Source organism: Chenopodium album, chromosome 25, assembly GCF_948465745.1.
Source record: "Chenopodium album chromosome 25, dcCheAlbu1.1, whole genome shotgun sequence".
Taxonomy (NCBI): Eukaryota; Viridiplantae; Streptophyta; class Magnoliopsida; order Caryophyllales; family Amaranthaceae; genus Chenopodium; species Chenopodium album.
In genome coordinates, this window is record NC_137858.1 from 26272829 (window position 1) to 26285387 (window position 12559).

The following is a 12559-nucleotide window of genomic DNA, read 5'->3' on the forward strand; positions in this document are numbered from 1 at the left end:
CTTCGAGCCCCATCCAACTACACTATTATTGGACCTTAATTACGGACCAAACTAAACTGGTTTGGCTATTTTTAAATAAACAGAGTTATTTTCGAAAACAGAGAGAAGAGAATTTTTAATAAAACTAAACCGCAACACTTGACTTTCAAATACTTTCACCTCATTCGATTATGGTTCGACGTGAAAGGCATTCATCACTGGGTTTGGTTTTGGGGAGACACAAATGGGTGTCTACACTAACCATGGCGCTAGTTCTCTAAATTTCAAGGATATAGGTTAGTTAAAGATGGTCCATGGTTATGAGTCCAAATGCATCGCGCGGAAGCCTTACCTTTGGAAGGGTTGGCGCATATGGATGGGACCCCGCAAGTTAAACTTGCTTCCACGATTTGGTGAATTCACAAACTCGAATGTACCTGTCGTTGCCAGAAGCCTTTGATTGGGTAGATGGAGCGTGAATCCCCAGAGGGTTATAACCATATGTAGAGCACGTATGGGTTCTTAAAGAGGGAAAAAACTCAATCAGGAAGTAAAACGGAGCAAACATTACTAGAACTGGTCGAAACAAGAAGGTAGATTTCTGGCTCGATATTGGAAGAACTTGGCTCGAGACTACATTTCCCGTCGCCAGACTATGACTCTGTTGGTAGACGACAGATAGTGTCGCCAGGCGACAGAGCCATCGAATTGGCGATTGCACTGTTTTCTTAGCGCCAGTTCCTACATGCCTCAGCAGCTTTCTATTCTTGAAGTTTTCCAGTTTTTTGCAGCGTTATTTCGATTCTAGTTGTGAAAAATATTTCTCAAAATTCCTACGTGTAAAAAATCCTATGTTTTTGACGCACTACGGATGGTCTTTCCAATGCAGACCTTTTTTATGTTTATGCCAATAATGTTAATCAAAATAACGCACAAGAAATACTTAGAACTTTTCGACTCTCATCCACTCATTCTAAATTATTGAAAAAATAAATTTTAGGAATTAATATAAAAATCCTCCCCAGTGGAGTCGCCAAAAAACTATAGGGAATATTTCAAGCATCACAAACTTGAACCCACTGTGATCATACACTTAAGCATGGTGGCGTCCAAAGGGAAGGAAGCTAGAGTAAAAGAGTCACCAGCAAGTTTTAGGAAATTGTAAATCGTTCACAGGGTGAAGGCTGCACCCCTTCACGATCCTAGAGATCGCTAACTCCATAGTGGTCTGGAACCATGACAGGATATTTGGGGATGAAGGTACGAATCCAACCTAAAACAGATTGAACCCGCCCTAAAATTAGGCCTCTACTTTATTCTTCTCAGATTCATGTGCGCTTTTTGACTAACATAAAATCATTAGATTAACCCTAAACATGTTTAATTTATATTGGTTGAATATTAATGCACAAACAAAACTATTACTTGCGATCACTTGAATTAAAATCATACTAGCTTAAACCAAATTATTAATTATCTTATTAAGCATAATTTCAAGTAAAAATTCTCTTTAAACCTGTATAAAAGGCGTGATCAAGCAATAACAACAATATATATCAAGCAACATGATATTAATCATAATTATAACAATCATCATCATAATAATCATAATCTCAATAAAGCATAATAATAATAGCAAGATTTTAGGCATGATACTAACAAGATTAATAAAAACCCTAGCATGTCACTAAACATTAAAGATCAAAGCTTTAGCCCTAACATGATACTAACATATTATTAGAAATAATAGGTTGCACCCTAAACGTGATACTAGAAAGCATTAAAAAATCCTAACATGATTCTAGGAATTAATAAAATTTAAACATGCTTTCTACATCGAAATAATAGATAAGTAATTAAATTACTTACTTTGATGCCTCGTACTGTAACACCCTAGAAATTCCTTTCCTTTAAAATACACTTTACTCTTTTTAAAATACGATTTAGGAATATCTAAGACATTACCGCCACCGTGAAAACGGCTAAGGCAATTATCAAAGACACACAGCGGAAGACTTAACTCAAAACCATTCAAAAACGAGTCAACTTAAAAGTCAACCAAACGAAAGTAAAGATTAAAACCAAAGTCAAACGAAATCAAATAAAAATCAACCTACAACTTGGAACCATTGAAGGCCCTTATCAAAACCAATTAAATTATGAAAACCTTTGCGTTAGTCTCATAAGCATAACATAATATAATATTTGAAAGAAATAAACCACATCTCAACTAATAGAAACTAGCATGATTCGCTCTTCACTCATGCCCCGTCATGAATATGCTTCAACGCCTGAAAAGATTATCTCCACTTGTCCCCACTACTCTCCATTAAAATGGATCATCGTATGGCCAAGATAAAGACATAGCCAGACACAAACAACACACACAATTAGCAAAGCTGAGTACATAAGCATAATTAAACACACTAACATGCATTCTCCTATCATCACACAGACTTACCTCTTTGCACCTGTTTACAAGCACACACAACAAACAACAAGACTCTTTGACTGGACACTAAATAATTCATTTAGCGTTGATTACGCATCGAACGGGTTTCTAACTAAACCTACCTCAATAAATTGAGGCCCACTGACACGGGAGCTAACCGTGCCAGCATCACCTATGCCACACATTGGTGGCGGAATTCCAGTGCATAATAATAATAAAAAGGAATATACAGCGTCCTGTACTCCATTAGAAGTTATGATCAAATATAAAGTCACATAACCCCCCCCATATGTTCATACTCAAGGTATATACGTTCCAAGAGTTTTGGTGCGTAATCTCTTTCACTTTACGTTATTTACAGATTATTAAACTTGGTGATGACTCCCAAAGCATAATAACTCAATCAACAACAATTATTCAATCAAACAAACATACCAATTTAATTCTTGAATAATTAGTGACCACATATAATTTAATGTTGAACCCTTTTTAAAACTACCTTAGTGTTAAAGACACCTTAAACGCATAAAGCGCCAACAATCCTATCCCTCGGTGTTAAAAACACCTTAAGTGCACAAAGGCACCAACATACTATTTAATCCTTGTGTACATAGACACTTATATAGCTCCTTCCTCATGCTTAATGCATCAATAAAAATTATATGAACTATAATAAAATTCCTTTTCAATATTCCAAACATAATTAAACAATTAGTTTAATTAAACATGCTCTCTAACATGCCATAAATAAATATGTAGTCCATATACTCATGCCAAAAATATAATTTCCAATCCATAGATCATCACAAATAAATTCATGCTTCATAATTCAATCACCAATACTAATAAATTCACAATTTAATACATAAACCTTAGCATGATGCTACTTGAAATTGATTGAAACCAAACCTAGCATGATTCTACATCATCAAATATGCTAAGTACGCGAACGTACCTCAATTAAGCCCATAAAGTGGCCGAAAATACTACAACAATTCCCGAATCAAGTCTCCTACAATAAGGGACAATAATAGTAAATTAATTACTCTTGTATACACAATTTCCAGCAACTTAAACTCACTTTAAACTATTTAGAATAATCTGAAAATTATTTTAAAACCCCTAATTAAACTCCTTTTTAATAGGTTATCACACCCTTTTATTAAAATCACAATTATACTACTTTAAATAAAATTCCAGCATTTTAAACTAATCAAAAACCCCTTTAAAACTTCATCAAAATATATTTTCATACTTAAATTATCCATAGAAAAATTAAATTATCTCTTACCCTTTAAACTCAAGGATAAAATTAAAAAAAAACTTCGTTAAAATCAAAAACTGCCCGAAAATCATACTTAAAGGCTGAATTTGGCCACGAGAGGGCGGCGCTCACTACCAACGGTAGTGAGTCTTTCTTAAAACGTTGTTTTCACATGGAAAACACTACTTTTTTGTCAAAATCGGATGAGTTTAGAACCTGATCGGGATTAAAACGGGATTAATATTAATGAACGGAATCTATAAATTAAAACACGAATTTATGTATTCAAAATAATCTGGAATTAATTTAAACTAATTAGTAGTTATAATCACCAAAATTTCCAAAATATCATTACTATAAAAGCCCTAAATCAATTGTTCATAAAAACCCTAAACATCAAGTCTTTAATAATTTTAAAACCCTAACTTATAATTTTATGAAATCTGAAAATAAAACACTTTATTATTTAAAATTTACAATCTTTAATCATCAAAACATAATTATGATACTAATCAAACATACTTTGAATAATTAAAACCAAAACCCATAAATAAAATCATCAAAATAGCTAGAATGAAAATAGAATGAAAAGAGGAGAGAAAAAGGAAGAAAATAAGACTAACCTTTATGTGTGGGAAATTTTGGGGATCTAGTAGATATATATAGTGTAGGGTAATTAGTGTAGGTTTGGGCTTCATATAGTCATGGACTTTAAATGTTGAAATAGGTGGCCCAAAAGTAAAAATAGGGTGATTGGGTTCATAAGAAAGATGGGCTACATTTGGATTAAATATTTGTTGACTCAAATATAAATACTTGCTTTAGCTATAATCCAATAATTAAAATAGTTTAACCCAAAATATATTTTATAATTAAATAAATAATTTATAAAATACATTAAAAATACGGGGTATTACACGTACCTCTTTCTAATAACAAAATACACGCATTAGTAAACTTCAATAAAATATTAAATCAAAGAATTAAATTAAAGAATTGAAAAAAGTTTATAAATTGGATTTGGGGTCTAAACCCTTTAAAAGTATCAACCTTTCTCGTCTAGGGCGAAGGCAACTTCTAACTTTGCTAGGTGTGTCTAAAACTAATGAATGCGGTATGGTGTTTGAAAAGGCTAGCTAGAAAGAAAGAGGGAGAAAGAATAAGTTATTGCTTAAAAGAGAGAAGAGAAAGAATTGGAGAATTATGGGTCATTTGAAAACAGGTCCAGGACCCTATTTATAGAAAAAAAAGGTCCGAAAACAATAGATTAGAGTTAGAATTCAAATCAGAATAAAATTGGTTCTGTCGTCTGGCGAAATTAAAAGTTTAAACGCGCTTTTGACGGAATCCTTTTCATAATATAATTAAGCAATTAGACTCCGCGTTTATCAATTTTAAGATCAGATTTATCAAACTAAAATACTTGTTTTATTCCAGATAAAACTCTTTAAAATATAATTATTAATCCTAATTCCATTCGAATTTAAAAGAACCATCTAGATTTTTTTTAGAAGACTAAAGTTAATCCTAGTAGCTTTAGGAATAATAATTAATATGCCCTCCTCAAGATCATTGGGCCGCAAATAAAATCATTTCGGGCCCAATCTAGTATGTTCGCCATAATATCCTCATTATTCATTGGAATTGGGCTTGCGAGCCCAATCCAATTACACTATTATTGGACCCTTATCACGGACCAAGCTAAATTGACTGACTATTTTCATAAAATAGAGTACAAAAAGAAATATTTTCAAAAACAGAAGAAAATAGAATTTTAATAAAAATAACCACATCACTAGACTTTTCACACTTTCACTTCATTCGATAATCAAACTACATGAAAGTTATTCATCGCTGGGTTTGGTTTTGGGGAGACATATTTAGGTGTCTGCAATTGTTGATCACTATATTGCATGTTTAAAGAGAATATGTAAATGAATAGGAAAAATTACGAAAAATAATACAACCTTTGGATTAATTTTTTATAGTACAACCTTTGAGGGGTGTCAATTTTAAATAAGAAATAACTTGTTGGTAACTTGTTTTTGTAGGTTACCATGACACGTATCAACATTTTATTGGTTTTGTCAATTTAATTAATTAATTATTACTTTATTATTAATTTATTATTATTATTATTAACAAAATTATTAAAAATTAAAAAAAAACCGCACCGACCCCCTCCCCCACTTCGCAGCCACCTCCCCCACTGCCGCCGGCCGACCTACCCTCTCCCTTTCCCTTTAACCCCATCACGCCACCCCTGCCAGCGAAACCCACATCACCCCATCGCATAACCAACTCCACCACAACCTGCACTGCACCTTTAGCAGCACACGCAACAACACTACCAAATCGACCAACAACCATAAACTCGACCACCAGCAGCAATTGTAAACACCATTACCCTGCCCACTTCATCTACTGCAGCCATCGCACCAACCAACTCCGCTGCTCTTCAAACACTACTCGAATTCGAACAACCAAAAACATCAAACGCTCCAAATCAAACAGCAGCGGCCGCGAGACGCTCCAATTCGATTGATTCAATTAATCCAATGGGCGTGATTTCTTGACGCTTGATGATGTTGGTGTTGATTGATGGCGATGAACGACGATGTTATAATCCGAGGAGGGTTGTGTGTGGGGAAGGTGGAGAGGAGGTGGCTGCGTGGTTGGGGAAGTGGTGGCTGCGTGGTAGGGAAACGGTGGCTGGGTGGTTTTTTTTTTTTTGTTAAAAATTTTAATCTAATGACATTAAAAAAAATTTATCACAAATTAAAATTCTGAAATTAATTACATATTAATTTTTTTTTAAAAAAAATAATATTTAGACCAATTACATTATGACACGTGTCCTGGGCAAACGATTTTAAAAGTTACAAGTTTTTTGTCTTGTTTAAAATTGTTACCCCTCAAAGGTTGTATTATTAAAAATTAATCCAAAGGTTGTATTATTATAAAAAAACCGGCCAAAGGTCGTATTATTTACCGTAATTTTTCCAAATGAATATCACGATTAATAAGATAATTTAGACGACCGATTTAGGTTACTTTTTAAATCTTGTTGTTTAATTAAACTAAGTGATCACTAATAATTTTGCCTAATTTAGTTTGGAGAAATTGAATCTTTATATTGTGTGCCTTTAAAGATCGCACGAATACTTTTCACAGTAAGAATCGAGCGAGTAGAGGCCAATATAGGCGAATATGACTCCATGACTCGCTTCGTACCATCATTCCCGATCCTCCTTTCGTGGTTCTGAACCATATAGAGTTACTTATGTCATGGATTATGAATGGGGTGTAACCTTCACGAGTCAATCATTTTGCCTATCGTTGTCCTATTATTCGTGGTCGTCTTAACTGATCCTTGAACGGTTTACAAGTTTCTTACAAACTTGTTGGTTGCTCCCTAATTTATCTGTCCCTAATCGTATAATGTCAATTCTTACTTCCTATGAGTGTCAAGCATATTCACCACATGCTTAAGTAGGCACGCTTTAGTCGACACCCATAAGCGCGCCTCGAATGACGCCTACAACATGACCTGCTTTTCACCCGACCCGAATATAACCCAAACATACTTGAAAAGAAAATGGTCTGACTCAAATATACCTGACCCGAAATTAACTCGACTCGAACTCGATCCGACACTTGGTCTGAGTCATAACTGAAACCCAAAAATGACCCGACCTAAAATTGACCCAACTTGTGCCTGACCCGATTGACCCATTTGCCATCTACAAGCGAGGCTGTTAGGGCCAACAACCAATGTGCGCAATTCGTACATAGTAGCATGCCAATGTGTAAGGCCATTTTGGGTACGAATTGGACTCTAAGGGAAAACCATTAAAGAGTCGTTGGAGGAATTGCGCTTAAGGTTCTCGCTGCCAGGGTTATAGTTTTGAGGTTCGTACTCATGGTCGGGTAGATAACGCTTCAAGGGTATAATCTCTAAACCTGTTAAATTGATTATGTGTTTCACTGCACTATTAGAAAACAGGCGGTTTTCGACTGATTATTCCATTAAAATACTTAATTTTCCCTCTAAAACATGTTTTCAACAAAATTTTGCAAGAAAATTGGTCATTGGGAATGTCTTTATAAGAAAATCAACCTTTTCCGATGGAATTTCAGTCGTCGGACATGTTTCGATGGATTTTTCCGTCGAAAATACCCCGTTGTCCATCGAAAAACGTGTTTTTACAGAATTTTGTCGTAAAATTTTCATCGAAAATGTCTTTGTCGGAAAAACAACCTTTTCCGACGGAATTTCAATCGGCGAACATGATTTCTCCAACTTTGAAAGTCTTTCGAAAATTTCAAACGAGTTGTTTTCCCCTGGAAATTTTCGCCAAAAATTTTGTCGGATACTCATACTAAGAAAATAAAAAACGCCACCCAACACCACTACCACGACGCCGAACCCCCACTACCCAAACCCATTTCCCATCAAACCACCACAACCCCAACTGCCACCAAAAAAAAATTAAAAAAAATTAAATTAAATAAAATAACTCTCCTAATCCTAGGATCCCACACACCACCTTAACCCGGATTCATAACCCACCACACTCAAGCTCGGCCCTTAGCCGATGCGGCCTACGTGGCCGCTCAAGGCTCAATATTGCTTAGGGCCTCAAATTCATACAATATATAGAAATTGTTGTAAGAAATGTCTAGTATATATAAGAGTTGTTGCTTAGAGGTAAATGTGGAGATCTTAGTTTAGCAGGTGCATTATTCGAATTTTGTCTTCTATTTTTTTCAATTTTTTCTTTCTTTCTTTTGTTCTTTTTTTTTTCTGGAATTTTCTTCATTCTTCCTTTCTCTCTTTTATAAATTTTTAAAAAGTTTTAGATACAAATCTATTGTTAAATGTTTGCTCTATTTTTCATTTTGGGTTTAAGTACTCCTTCTTTCTTCAAATATGTGCTCTATTATTCATTTTTAGTCTTTTTTTAAGTGTTTTATTGCTATATTTTGGAAGATTGTAACAATGTTTTAATACTTTTATCCCCACTAATGGGCCCTCGACTCAATTTCATTTTTTGAAAATATTATTCCATCCACTCTCCCCCTTTACAATCACTTATCAATACTTTTGTATTTTTTTTCTTTGCTTTTTTAAACCTCCGTGAAAATCAAACCGGAGTACTTATTAGAAAGTGCGAGATTATTATACATTTCATTAGAAAAAAGGGCCTATATTTCCTTAATTGCATAGGGCCTCCGTGATAGTTGGGATGGCCCTGCCCCAACCCACCACCCTAACCCTAACGACCTAACCCTAACCCTAACCCAAATCCTAACCCTAACTCACTAATAGGGCTAGGATAGGTCGTTAGTCTACTACCCCTAATCAAATTAGAAATTTATTATGCCTAAACTCACACTAAACTAGTTAGTGGCAAGCAAGGGTCGATCCACTAAGGAAGCTCACTCATTTAATATCACAATCACCATGTGTAGACACCCATTTGTGTCTCCCCAAAACCAAACCCGGTGACGGATGCCTTTCACATCGAACCATTATCGAATTAGGTGAAAGTCAAGTGTTGCGGTTTAGTTTTAATTAAAATTCTTTTCTCTTTGTTTTTGAAAATAACTTTATTTATTTGAAAATAACCAAACCAGTTTAGTTTGGTCCATAATTAAGGTCCAATAATAGTGTAGTTGGATGGGGCTCGAAAAGACCTTTCCAACGATATATTATAAGCCCAATTTCGATGAATATTGAGGAAGTTATGGCCAAAATACTAAACTGGGCCCAGTTAATTATTTAAATACGGCCCAATGATCTAGAGGAGGACCCAATGTTAATTATTATTCCTAAAATTATTAGGATTAATTATAATTTTCTAGAAGTTTCTAGAAGGTTCTTTTTAATTCTAATATTATTAGATTTAATAATTAATTATTTTAAAATAGACTTTTATTTGGAGTAAAATATTGTTTTATTATCTTAAAAATACGTATTTTATCTTCTGTACGGATTCCGTAGATCAAGTTGATTAAAGATCAGATTCCGCGTGAAGAAAACGCGCCAATACAGGTTGTCGCCAAACGACAAGTCTGTCGACACGCGACAGACTCTGTCGCCGCGCGACAGACATTGTCGAGTCGCGACAGAGTCGATTCCTGGCGACTGCGTGTAGTTTTATTCCTTATCAAATTCTATGTTTTTTGGACTATTTTCATTATAAATAGGGTCTGAATCCTTGTTTTCAGAATCATCAATTCTCACTATCAACTCTCATCAACAATTCTCTCTATTCTCTCTCTAAGCAATATAGCTTAATTCTTTCTCCCTCTCTTTCTAAACTAGCTTTTTACACACAATATTCCGCATTCACAAGAATTACTTAGCCAAGTTCGAAGTTGCCTTCGCCCTACACGTGCAAGGTTTAATATTTTCTGAGGGTTTGGTCCCAAATCTAGTCTAAACTTTTTAATTCTTTCTTTCGATTATTTAATTTAATTCTTTGATTTATTTATTTTCGTTGAAGTTTACTAACTTGTGTATTTTGTTATTAGAAAGAGGTATGAGGCTTCAAAGTAAGTAGATTAGCTTACTCCCTATTTTATTAACAATGTAGAAAGCATGCTTATTATTGTTTTATGATTCCTAGTATCATATTAGGATGCTTTTATTGCTTTCTAGTATCATGTTAGGATGCTTTTATTGCTTTCTAGTATCATGTTTAGGGTGCCTTTAATCTTTTCTAATATTATAATATCGTGTTAGTACCATGTTAGGTTTAAAGCTTTGATCTTTATTGTTTAGTGACATGCTAGGATTTGTTATTAATATTGTTAGTATCATGCCTAGGATCTTGCTATTATATTTAAGCTTTACTATGCCTTATCATGCTATTATTGTCGTTATTATTATTTATTGCTTATTATTATGTTTCTTGATTATATTTATTTGTTATTGCTTGGTCACACCTTTTATGCATGTTAAAGGGAATTTGTACTTGAAATCACGCTTAATAAGATAATTAATAATTTGGTTTAGGCTAATGTGATTTTAACTCAAGTGATCGCCAATAATAGTGTTATTTGTGCATTAATATTCAACCAACATAGATAAACAGGTTAGGTTTAATATAATGTTTGTATGTTATTCGAAAAGCGCACATGAATACGAGCAGAACAAAGTAGAGGCCTATTTTATAGGGCGGGTCCTTTCTTTTGTAGATTGGATTCGTACCCTCATCCCCGGACCCTATTTGATTCAAGACCTTATGGAGTTGATGGTCCTTTTGGATTGTCTTTTGGGTTTACAAGTTCCTAAAACTTGTTGGCGACTCTTTTGCTCTCTTTTCTTTCCCTTTGGAACGCCACCGTACTTTAGTGTATGATCACAGTGGGGTTCAAGTTTGGGGTTATCATAATGCTTGAAATATTCCCTACAGTTTTTGCGACTCCGCTGGGGAGGATTTCTATTTATATTCCTGAAATTTATTTAATTTTGGCAATTATTTAGAATGAGCGGATGAGACTCGAAAAATTCTAAGTATTTCATGTGCGTGATTTGATTAACATTATTGTCATATGCATTAAAAGGTCCTCATGGGAGCACCCCATGAGTCAATCCATAGGAATTTTACATGTAGGAAACTTGAGAAATATCTTTCATGACTAGAATCGAAAAGACGATGTGAAATCTGGAAAATTCGAAGAACACAGAAACTTGCCAAGGCATGTAGGAACTAGCGTCTAGAAAACAGGGCTTGTCGCCCGTAAAAAGTTTATGTCGCCTGGCGACAGGAGCTTTTTTGCGGCGACAGTCCCTGTAGTCTGGCGCCAAATTCTTCCAATACCGAGCCAGGGGTCTACCTTCTTGCTTTGACCATTTCTAGCATTGTTGGCTTGATTTTGCTTATTGATTGAGTCCTTTTCTCACTTTTCTGAACCCATATGTGTTCTACATATGGAAATAACCCTCTGGGGGTTCCTGCTTCACCTGCCCAATGGAATATCCCACTATCATGTGCATAGTTCAGATTTGGGTACGTACAAAGTTTGTGAATCCACCAAACCATGGAGTCGAGTTCGATTTCATCACGAACTCGCGGAATCCTGTCCATTCGCTCTAACCCTCCCTATAGGCTTGTGTGCAATGCATATGGATTCATAACCATGGACCTTTTTTTGACTTAACCCATATCCTCGAACTTTAGAGAACTAGAGCCATGGTTAGGTTGCAAACTCATCATATTGTGACTATGTGAACTACTTGTGCACCCTTGCTTGTATATATTATATATGTGTTAACCGTTTGTTTGACTTGTGTTAAAGACTAACTAAATTGGCTAATGACTCAAAGGACTTTGTCTAATTAATTAATTTTGAATTAAGTAAAGGCTAATAAATTAATCAATTCGACTTAGTACGACTTTAGGCATGTCCATTTAGAGTAAAATTACTGGAAACAATCCAGATTAATGTTCCAGCAATGGCACAAAAATTTGGACTGTGGCACTGCAGTTTAGTGTCTGTCGCCTGGCGACAATTTTGTCGTCTGGCGACAGGCTCTAAACAGTGGCGACAGTCCTGTTGTTTTAGCGACAGTCCTGTTGTTTTAGCGACAGCCCAGTTTTCTTGCTCGAGTCATCACGACGAGTCTAATTAACAGTCTACTAATCGGTTAATCAGTTTATTAATGGTTCAAACCATGTTTAAGTCTTTAATTGAGTTTAGGCACTTAAAGTCCAATGGTCATACACTAAAGCATGTCACTCACATACACATAAAGCACACACATAACATGTTTGTCACATTATGACCATGTCTAGAGAGTCTTGAATGCGTGTTTTCCGTCATTTTTTTTAGGGGGGTAAGTCGGATATTAA